We start from the raw sequence: 12,019 nt of genomic DNA on the forward strand, positions 1-12,019 counted from the left end.
CTTCTTTTGGATCAACAGCAAAAACATATGGGAGAAAGGCTGAACTTGATGGACGCAAGTCTCTTTTCAGCTATGTAACTATGTAACTATATTTTAAAATATAGCAATTTAACTAAACAGTTATTGCTGGTAATATTATTAAACTGACAATTTAAATCTTATCTGGCCTAAATTGTTGTTCAAGTAGGGTGCAAATTTGCAAAAACTAGTAATGTCAATTCTCATGGATTTTAGGATTATATCGGTCTAGTTGCGATCCAATCTTCAAAGAAGATTACATGACATATTATCATATCTCATAACAACGGAAGGTATGCATCTGGGCCAGGGCCGGATTAACATAGGGGCTGATGGAGCTGCAGCTCCAGGTTCAGGCCAATGAAATAGGCCCATTTGGAAAAAAAAGAAAAAGTTTTTTTCACTTTTTCTTTTTTTTTTACACGCTACTCTTGGGTTTGCCACTTGACTGGTATTTTACCAGCACAGCTGGTATTTGTGGGTGCCTAGCCGTGCCGGTATTGCAGTAATACCGGCAATACAAATTCAGATATTTTTCTGAGTATAAACGGAGATTACGCTGCAATACCAGCACCAGCCAGTAGGGGGTCACTGTGTGTGGAGAGAGGCAGGGATATCTCTACTCACTGATCCAGGGGAGAGCAGCTACACAGCACAGAGAGTTCAGACAGCAGCTCCCAGTCTGCAGAGACAGACTACAGCTAAGGAAAGTGAGGGAGGGGAGGGAAAGGCAGCAGGGAAACATGGGGACACTGAGACACTAGGGGACACTTGGGGACACTGAGAAACATGGGGACGCTGTGAGACACATTGGGACATGGAGACACTAGGGACACAGTGTCTCCATGTCTCCCAGCCAGTGTCCCTAGTGTCCCCATTGCTCCCAGTGTCCCTAGACTCCCAGTGTCTGTGTCTCCATGACTCACTGTCCCTAGTGTCTCAGTGTCCCCATGTCTCCCAGTGTCCCCAAATATCTGTCTCCCAGTGCCCACATGTCTCCCAGCCAGTGTCCCTAGTGTCTCACTGTCCCCATTTCTCCCAGCCAGTGTCCCTAGTGTCTCAGTGTCCCCATGTCTCCCAGTGTCCCCACATTTTTCAGTGTCCCCATGTCTATGTCCACAAGAGCCCCCATGTCTCCCAGTGTCCCCAAGTGTCTCAGTGTCCCCATGCTTCCCAGCCAGTGTCCCTAGTGTCTCAGTGGCCCCATGTCTCCCAGTGTCTGTGTCCCCATGTCTCTGTGTCCCTAGTGTCTGTGTCCCCATGTCTCCCAGTGTCCCCATGTCTGTATCCACAAGTGCCCCATGTCTCCCAGTGTCCCCAAGTGTCTCAGTGCCCTCTGGTGTAGCAGTGCCCCCTGGTGTCTCAGTGTCCCCTAGTATCCTAGTGACACTGGAAACACTGAGACATAGGGACACATGGAGAAATGAGGACACTGAGACACTGGGTGACATGGGGACACTGACACTGTGATACATAGGGACACTGATGCCAGGCTGGCCTTTAAATTCTTTGGACAGACATACCCCCTTTTTGGGCATGTTCGCCCCTTTTGGCAGTTCTGGTCACGTGATTCGCATCAGTGGCCCACCCTTTAACCCTGCCCATTGACTTCCTGCTTCACTGGACACTGCTGTTAGAGGGTATGGATTTACTTGAAAGATAAAAGCATAAATTAGATTAGCATAGAGTATCCTTTGAGTTTCCCTCCAACACCATGTCAGATACATGACGCTTGGGAGCTATGACTGTTTTAGTGTTTTTGGTAGATAAGATTCTGTAATTAGGCCCCATCATAATTGTCAGCACCAGGCCCACTGGGCTCTTAATCTGGCCCTGATCTGGGCAGAACTGGAGTTTGGTGGCCCAGAAGAAAGTGGTGATAATGGGCACCCCTATAAAAGGCCAGACCAAATCTGGGCATCCCTTACACAGAGTGCCTTAGGTTTACTTAGTACAGTGCAAGCCACAGTGTCTAATGATGTGCTGACTCTGTGCTGATTGTCCCGCAGGAGAAAACACTGAAAATGGAATGGTACCACCATTCAGGATAACTGGCATGCAGATTGATGGCATACTCTGGGAGATATTTATAAAAATGGTTGCTGCATAATTTGTGCCTTTTCGGGGGATTTTTGTTAACTATCAGTTCAATCTTTGCAACTATTTATTATTAAGGTTATTTTCTATATTTTTTTTACATTTTATTTTGTATTGAATAGATCTTAATAGTTATGCCTATTTTTTACACTAGAAAATAATGGGAAATGTACTTAATGATAGTTTCCTTTCCCAGTCATGGACCACGGCAACACTAATACTGGGGTGAAATTCTTCCCATTACTCCCTCAGCTCAGGAAATAAAAGCAAAATTTACTCTAAATACATCCCCAGGCTAAGATGGCCTTCGTTCATGTATACGGCATATATTCCCAGGCTAGGAATTTAGTACTGCCATGCTAATGCCCATCAAAGGGAAAAAAAAAATTGGTAACCATGGATTATTTTTGTTGTTTTCCCAAGCATGGCATCACGTATTCTAGGACAATGCATACATTAGAAACCGATTAGAATAAATGGATGGTATGAAGGAATTTAATATTATGTTAAATTTATGTTATGTACTTACTGTTTCTTTTCTCCTATTGATGCTGAAATTAATGGCCTGTATAATTATGAATGGCCCTGCTGCCAGCTCTTCTGCCATAGTTCCCTCCACTGCACCCGGAACCTGGTTAGGAATTGGTTGCAGGAGAGGAATCAACTACCCACTCTCCCTGGCGTTCCTGCTGTGGCTGGGGAGGGATGACACCCTCCTCTCCCAGACTCACACCCTGCTCTTGGGGAAGACTGCTGCTGGCATCCTCATCTTGGCCGGGATTCCGCAGCTGGGGATATGGGCAGGCTGCCCAGCATTCCTGTAGGGCTGGTGCAGAGACCTCGGTCCCATCTGCACCACCCGCTCCCGGTATCCTGCCTCCTTGTGACAGGCAGCGCTGTTGGGGAATGGGACCGGTTGATCCCACTCCCATGCGCTCCCACTGTGGTTGAGGAGAGGGACCAGCTGTCTCCTCTCTCTGTACCTCTGACTGCCATTTGGGAGAGAGACTGACCATCTCTTCTCCCAATAACACACTCTGCCGCTGGGGAGGAAGGACGACACACTGTTCTCCTTGTAACTCTGTCTGCCGCCGGGGAGATTGTTTGCATAATACACTGCCGCTGGGAACCGAGACCGACCGTCTTTTCTCCCAATAACACACTCTGCCGCTAGGGAGGAAGGTCAACACACTTCTCTCCCTGTAACTCTGTCTGCCGCTCCGATTGTAATTCTGCCACCAACGTAAGCCCCAAGCTGACTTCCCGCATGTCACGGATGCACCCATAGTACTGTCCAGGTTTTCAAACTCCAGGAGATCCTCAAAAGCCTCCCACAACAGCCCAGGCCCAACATAGTCCTTTCCCTCGCAAAGCTGGTAGGGGAGTAGCCCTGGGTAGAGGTGGCTGGCATGCCACCATAAGGCCCGGTATGATTCGTCTAACCACTCTAGTTCCCTTACCCACTCCTCTAGGGGCTGCTTTCCCAGAAACGGCATCCATAGGTCGAATAGGTCCCATCTGCGTTGGTTAGAATTTGGTAAAATTTCTCCTAGAACCTCCACCCAGAGTTCGGTTTAGAGCATCAGCCTCCATTCTGTCTCTTTTTCTGTGGAGTAAGGGTAATCCAAACTGTGCAGCACCTCCTGTAACTGGTGCTGAAGCTGGGTGTCGATGCTGCTTACTTCCCGACGGTACTTGCCTCCCATCTCTGAAGTAATGCTGGTTTCCTATGGCTAGGAAGCCATCCCACTGCTATCACCAAATGTAATGTAGCTCCCTGTACCCCGGCTGGGTACCTCTGCCAAAGGATCGCTTCCTAGCTGGAACAGGGGAAAAACCTCAGCGCTTCTGCCCCCCAGTCGCCGTGGCTTGACTGGAGTCCTGGAACCGAATAGGGGACTAACGCTATCCACTCGCAGGATGACACTCAGTCCTGGGAGCTCTAGTCCTTACAAGGACTTTCCCCACTGAATCCTCCATGCTGGAACAGTGATTAGCCCTTTCCCCTCCCAGTAACTAGACGACACATAGTTCTAGGAGTATAAACTGAACTATGTTTAATCTGGCCAGATGGCCTGCTTTTATACAGTTTGAAATACAGTTGAGCACACCCATGACACTCCCACAGAAAACAGGATAGTCCCTTCCCTATGCCTGGGAGATAATTCAGTCAGGAGCTGTGCAAAACTCAATTATCTCCAGCACAAAAAACACTCAGTTCCCAAATACCCCAAAAGTACCTTAAAAATACATAACAACCCCCTAAAAGTTACATCCCCTGAGAGCTCCGATCTGGGTGAACAACATATCCACAAATCACCCAGATCGGTTCAGGGGTTCAGGAATTTCCTGGAAGTCTTAATTTGACCGACCACACACGAGGCTCACTGAGTGAGCACTTCCTGTCAGTCCGCCGGCGTCCGGGTACAGGAAACAGAGGTTCCTGTCCCTGGTTCCGCGCCGCCCGGCCACGCTACATGGGCAGGAGGGGAGGGTAAGGACCACTATGGGAGGGGGGGTGGGGGGGGGAATAACAGACCACTATGGGAGGGGGGATGGGGGGGAATAATGGACCACTATGGGAGGGGGTGGGGGGGGGGGAATAATGGACCACTATGGGAGGGGGGGTGGGGGGGAATAACGGACCACTATGGGAAGGGGGTGGGGGGGGAATAACGGACCACTATGGGAGGGGGGGTGGGGGGGAATAACGGACCACTAGGGGAGGGGGGTGGGGTTGGGGGGGAATAACGGACCACTAGGGGAGGGGGGGTGGGGGGGAATAACGGACCACTAGGGGAGGGGGAATAATGGATTGTAACCGTGGGCGGTTCCCTTATTTACCTCTATAATGTCTTAAAGCATAGAACTTAGCAGGGCTAACCATACAGATATCTTAGCCATAATGTTATATAGTTAGTAAGAGATCCTCTATTTAACATATGTAAATAATTGAGAATACAATATAAAATAAGGATTGTCTTGGAAGCAATAGTTTTGTCTTTTAGATATTTATTATATAAAAATATAAATATAGACATATAACATCCATTATAGCAGAGTTTATAAGATGAAATTAAATGCTTGCAAATATCATTAATAGGTTAACATACCCTTCTGAACATGTCATCATGTCAGCCTCTCAGTCATTTTAAGATGGAGCAGCGTCTGTCTCCAAGTCTCTCCTCTGTGTGTTAACATTTAAAAGTACACTTATTTATACCTTAAGTGTCGTCATTTTAGAGTTACCATAGTTCATATATGAAAAAGTAACTTGTCTACTTTAAATCAATTTAGGACCTCCCTTAATTTGGCAAAGATACAAGGCCATAACTAAAAGCAAGTGCACACGTCATGGAAATTTTCCTGACTTGGGGAACTTCCACCAACTTGGGACAAGATGGCTTCCCAAAGTCTGAATAGCTTATCTGTTGTTTATACTAAGACGTAAGTGCACAGTCGTGGGAGATTCCCGGATTTGGGGAAGTTCCATTAACTTGGGGTTACCACAGTATATTGTGTACTGAAAGAGTCGTAGTATAGCCTTGAAGCTTGTTTATGCATTATTGTTATTGTAATTCGTCTGGGACAAAATGGCGCAAACATATTATGCACTGAGGTTATTGCTTAAAGAAACATCTATGAAAAACAATATGTTCCATTTCTAACACCTTGTCAACTTGCAATATCTCTTAAAGACAAAGTACACAGTTTAAGAAATACAACATTTCATTCTAAAACTTGTAATATTTGCATTTGCCCATAACACCCTCTCCATTAAACTGTGGTCATTGTAGACAATTTCTTCCTTAAATTAGTGAACCAAAGTTCTCCAACAGTCTAGGTTTTTTTGTGCTCCCAGCATCTTTGATCATTGTTGTAACAGTAAAATATCCGTAGTGTGTCTTTGCCTGTAAAGGTGGTTGATTAAAATGAGCAAAGCTTTTGACTGGGAAAGAATTGAAAAGAACACCAAGTTCTAGAGTAAGATATTCTTGGATGGATCCAGATACGAATTGTAATCCAAAGTTAAAAGTAGTAATTGTATTTGTAATCCAAAGTCTGTAAAGGCCTGTAGAAGTTTACATTCCTTAGATATATTGCTGGAGGTTGTGTTTGTAGAATACCCGGGTATTTGTTGTAGAGTATAGGTTGTGGAGTCCAGCTTTCCAAATTTTTGGCTAGAATTGGTTGCAGATATTGAATCAGCATCATCTGTTATCACCGTGGTGATGGTGTTGGTATTTGTCTTTGTCTTTGCTTTTTTTGTTTTGTTTTTTCATGAAATATTTTTACACCGTTTATGATGTGTATAGATTGGATACTCTCCGATATTCTTTTACGGAATAAATTAATTGACAGCGTTTCCAAGACATCCAAGACATTGTCTTAAGTGACATGGTTCCCATTATAGTAAATGTTATGTTGATACAGCAATCGAAGTGGTATCTCAAGAACGCCTCTTTTTTCTGGATTGGAATCTTTGTAACATCTCAGTGATAGACATCTCACTGACATCAGGTGCTGTTGTGCTAAAAATGTTAACAGGTAAAATCTGTGGAAAAATCTTTACATTTGTTGTTATACTTTGTATAATAATGATAGATGAAATAGTAACATAGTTAATCTTTCTAGTGTTTTGTTTTAGAGATAAAACCATTGTATATGATTAAGAGATATAAGGATAATATGAAACAGTATTTACCGCCTTTGTTCACAATGGTATGTAAAATTACATTATCTTTAAATGATAAAAATACTCTTTTATTCAAAATGTCTCAATATATTTAGAATAGTTGATAATTGGAAATATGACATTATTTATCTTTCTTTGTCCTGTTAGGGAGAAGACAACTTATTCCCTAAGTTATGGTTAGATAATATAATAACTACAGTTATTAGTGGCTTAAAATACCAGAAACACCCAAATATTGAATTTTATTTTTATTTTTACCAAGATCTGACAGCCATTATGGAAAGATTGGATGCTTAACAATGAGAATCTTAATTGTTTAAGTATATTTTTCAGTGGCTGTTGGGTGTGGCTTAAGATGATTTGGATATTTATTATTTCTAAAAGTGAGTTAAGAAAGCACTCAGATACAATATTGAAGGTATTTATATTTTATCTCTACCTTTGTGTATAGGTGGTTTTATTTACCTTTAACCATCACAAACCAAATAACAATTCCTTGGTATTTGAAAAACCGATAAAATATTTCTATGTGTATTTTAATATATATACATAGAGTGGTATGGATGTTGAATTTATATCTTTGACATCTTTTCACCTGTTTGCAATAGGTGACCTAAATGATCAATTTCCAAAATCATCATGTATATCACCTGGACGGGTTAATCCATAATACTCTTTTACTTTCCATTGACTGGCCTTAGCTATGGCAGACTGAATATGTTGATCATTGTAAATAAACTTTATGATAGGTGAAGTAAAGTTTCTGCCTGTCTTTCAGTTACATTTTAACTGTTCAAGTACTTCACATATATTAATTAGATTGTATTAATTATACCACTCTGCAAACTTAAACGAATATCGAGTAGTTTCTGATGTAATAAAAACATTTTACATTTTCTTTTAAGGTAAAAACAATCATTATTGCAGTTGTTATTGTAGTCATATGTTCTTTAACTATCATGATTCAATTATTCATCTGGATAATTAGCTGTTATGCTCTTATCCTTTATGTCTAATATATTTGTTTGTAGGCCAGACTGCAGCTGCATATGGCATTTTAGCAATAATCTTCAATTGCGTTTCAGATATTCACAAAGTCTATCCACCTTTGTAATTAACACATTATGTGTTTATTTTATACCATTAATTATAGTATCTGTATTATATTACACGTTGTCACTGACACATTTCTGATACAGGGAAACAAATAGCATGATTGCTTTAGTAATTATCATTTTTCTGTCCATGCACCACATTCCTGGAAGTCCAGAATATAGCAAAAATCCTTTGTCGTTTGATTCTATGGAGCCATTTAACGTTTTGATGGGTATAGTTATACCAAAAGAGCAAGGAGTACATCGGTAGATCACATCTGCAAAAGAACAATGACAGATTCCTTGTTGTAGCAATGTCTCTGTGTTTATGTTTACAGGAGTTCCTTACTTTGCAGGTATGTACATAATATGTAGAGTTTAAGAAAAGCTGCAAATCGTGCTTTAGTACAAGTGTCCCAGGATGTAAGGTTTCTGACAGATTTTGCTGGTCTTTTATATTCCATTCTCTTCGCAGGGCATCTGCTCTTAGTAGGCCTGTGTTGTTATTATTTATTAATTGCATCAAGGTTTCTTTCGTTAATTGATATGTTTCTTCCGACTTCAAATTTATATGCCACCAAATGTCATTGTAAAGTTCATTGTTACAGAATATTGTTCCAGGATGGTTTTCACTCCAGTAGAAATCTATATTCCTCTTCTTCTGCTCCTTCCTATTAACCACGTTTTCTGAGTTGTAGGCAACAATCTGTGTCTTGTACTGTGAGGCGCTTTGATAGTCAATCAGGTTTTCTCAGTACCATGTTCCATCTTGAGAAACAGCTGGGTGTTGACAATTATCAGCCTTTATTTCTTTTTCCGGTCATCTTCTGTCTGGATAGCAATAGCAATAGCAATGTCCAGAATTAACATAGCACTTCTTTTCAGCATAAGAAGGCTGTTTGCGGTAGTCATTCAATGATAAACTATATGGCAAAGTCTTTTCTTACATCACCTTCATAGGTGCATCCTAAGTCTTTCACAAGCATCTGTCCCATCTTTTTCTGATTTCAGCATGCTTTGCCATCATCGTTGAGTCCATTATTAGGATTTGAAATAGTCCAATCACATCTCTCTCATGTATAATCGTTTTTTGGAATGATCTCAGTAGGTTCCTTGTGAAATACCAGTGTATTCATTTCACTGTGTCTCTCCTTTTGAGAAGGTTCTTGGAGGTAGTCCTCACGATCAAAGAACTTGTATAGTGTGCAGTCCAATTCAGTTCAGGTGCTTCCTGCTTGTTAACATAATCCCAATGCAGTTTTAAAACGACAGCTAGGGTTGATGTTATGATAATGCTGCAGATTGTAAGAAGGAGACACCATAACCGATTTTCTAGCATCCTTTTGCTTCCATCTTTGCATTTCTTTCTTACTGTATGAGATAATTCAGGTTCAGTCTCTGTTTTCTCCAGAGTCTTTCTTATAACGATGTTGATGATTCATTTTTCATTCATTCCATGTTAACTGTGAATGTATCACGCCTGTCTGTTCATCCTTTCTCCTTCACATTTGCAGGTTCAGATGTCAGATCATGATTCAGTCTGTTATGTGGCTATGATTCTGGTGGCTGTGTTCTGGTGGCATTTCTGTCATCCTCTGTTTGTTTTATCTTGTCATCTTTAACAGCATTCACTGTGTCAGCAGTCAGTGGTTCTGTGAACGTCCTGTTAGTAAAATATCAAAACTTACTGTTCTCTGTTGGCTCTGATTGTTCTCTGTAGTAAAAGTTCTCGGAGTCACCCTCTCCAGGACAAACTGGCCAACAGTAAGAAAAAGTTGGTGGTGCATGGTGAGATGGGCTGAAAAAAAAATTTCCCTAAATTTCTCTAATAGAACCAATGTTCTAAGCTCTCCTTGGTGCAGAAATATGTTTGTCAGTGAAAAACATGTAACATTTCATATGGTGTTTCACCATTTGTATCATCAGGTATGTTGTGAATGCTCACATGTACCATAGGAATAAATAGATACCACTGTGTGGGGCAAGCAACTAGTAACTTGGTTAATAATCATTTAACCTCAGCATTTTCCCAGACCACAACCCCACTACTTTGGGGATGGTTGGGGCACTGAAATCCCAAAGTAACCCAAATGTGGTTGCCCAGTTCTAGGTTTCCTTTGCAGTAACTGCAGGACCACCATCCAAATGGGATGGTCCTGGGATTATCAAATGCATACTAAGGAAGTGAGACTAGAAAATGTGGCATCAGAGGTTGCACTTCGCACAGGATATATCCAAGTAAACCTGGTACATGCATCAACACATACAAAAACATATTTATAACCATGAGATGTTGGCAAACTTCCAATGTATAGTAATTCAAAAAGTACGTTAGATATTAATATTTCAATAAACAGTACATCAGTAATGTGACAATAAGCAAATGCTTATGATTACTAAACACATGAATTACAGTATTTCCCATATTGGACCACCAATATTCCGTTTCAGGAGTCAGAAGTACATTACCTCTCTCTATAGGAGCTTGTCCTAGCCATGAAAAAGCTTTTGGGCAAGTCTATCTTTCCTCTATAGGAAGAACAATCAACATATTACCTTCAATGGTTATTATGTAATTAACCCCTCTAAACGATAGGAGTATTTATGCGGATACCAGGTGGATAAGGTCTGGATATCCTTGCAAGCATAAACTCTGCATCATGACTGAGAGATAGGGTATTCTTTTGTGATCCAGTGACCACAGACACCCTGCATCAAAGTGCCTGTTAACGGCCAACTATATGAGGAGAGGGACCATGCTTTGTTATAAGCATGTCCATACACGTATTACAATGCCAGGCTTTCAATTTGTTACCACAAAGCAAAATGCAGTTGTGGATATAAACACACGACGTATCGTAAGAAAAACTGTTTGAACACCAGACTGAGACTAGAGATCAGTTTACAGTGGACCAAAATAGATAAATGAAATCCTATCAATTAATATACTTTCAATATACTTTCTTTAAATTACTTTATCCTCTGTATTAACTATGATATATTAAAGTTAAAACAATAACATTTAAAAGCCAACTTGCATAGGAATTACAAGGCCGTTCGTAGTGTGAGATAAAGAACAGCTTTTTTTAAATCCGAATAGTCTGTGAACACAAAATGACCTTGCACTGAAAACTCACTTGCAGGGGAAAAAAAACAAAACCTTTTTTCTTTTCTTTAGTAAATTAATTAATTAGTTAGAACCTCCCTCAAAGTCCCGATTACTTTGCAAGAAACATGTCGTCCTTAAATACTGGGTAAGTCTATTAAACAGTGAAATAGCATTTTTACTCTGTATATCATGTTGTCACAGCTATAATGTGCAGTATAACAAACTATTTTATAAGTGTTGTGCAAACTGTTCGTTATAAGCCAGTGGTCTAGCGAGTTATAGAATATTTATTTATTTATTCTTTAAAGCTCTGACCTCAATTGGCAAAGCAATATTGTAATGGTGTCCATTGCAATCTGCTATCTTACTTGTTGCTCTCAAAAATTCTGAATATGTTCAGAGATTTCTTGGGCAATAATAAATCTCCCACTTCTCATTTATGCTAAACCTGCCTGTTGTAAATGGATTCGGTATATTTCTTGACATAAGTACTTGTACTTAAATCTGTTTAACAAAGCTGTTTATATTGTGGTAAAAATATATATATATTTTTATTATTATTATTTATTTTATTTTTTAACATTGCTTAATTTTTTAAAAAGATACCTGCATATTTCATTAAATATCCTTTATATGTCTTTAAGGCATAAAATATCTGCAAATTAAGATTATATACAAAAATGCATGTTCTGGATGTTCCCACAATACCTCTTCTATTATTATATTTTTTATTTTATTTAATTTTTTTTTTATTTTTTTTTATTGTGAAATCTTATTCCTTTTGGGATGAGCACCCTTCTCAGCCCCCCAGTTTCAGAGGCCCCTTTGGAGGTGACCACAGAAAAGTATAGATTCTATAAAATAGATGTGAGGGGGCTTTGGACAGTAAAGTTACCTTAATTATACTTTTCATATAGCATATATGATATGTGATATGCAATGGGATTTACTATATCAGAGCATTATCACTTTACTTGACACTGCATTTTTTATGCATTATTCTTT

General features: G+C 40.3%; 1 protein-coding gene across 1 annotated transcript in view; it reads right to left on the bottom strand.

Moving 5' to 3' along the window:
- Positions 1-12,019, bottom strand: part of LOC134587098 (interferon-induced, double-stranded RNA-activated protein kinase-like) — a 159,703-nt gene that overhangs the window by 128,752 nt on the left and 18,932 nt on the right. The window lies entirely within an intron of this gene.

This window comes from Pelobates fuscus, chromosome 2, assembly GCF_036172605.1.
Source record: "Pelobates fuscus isolate aPelFus1 chromosome 2, aPelFus1.pri, whole genome shotgun sequence".
Taxonomy (NCBI): Eukaryota; Metazoa; Chordata; class Amphibia; order Anura; family Pelobatidae; genus Pelobates; species Pelobates fuscus.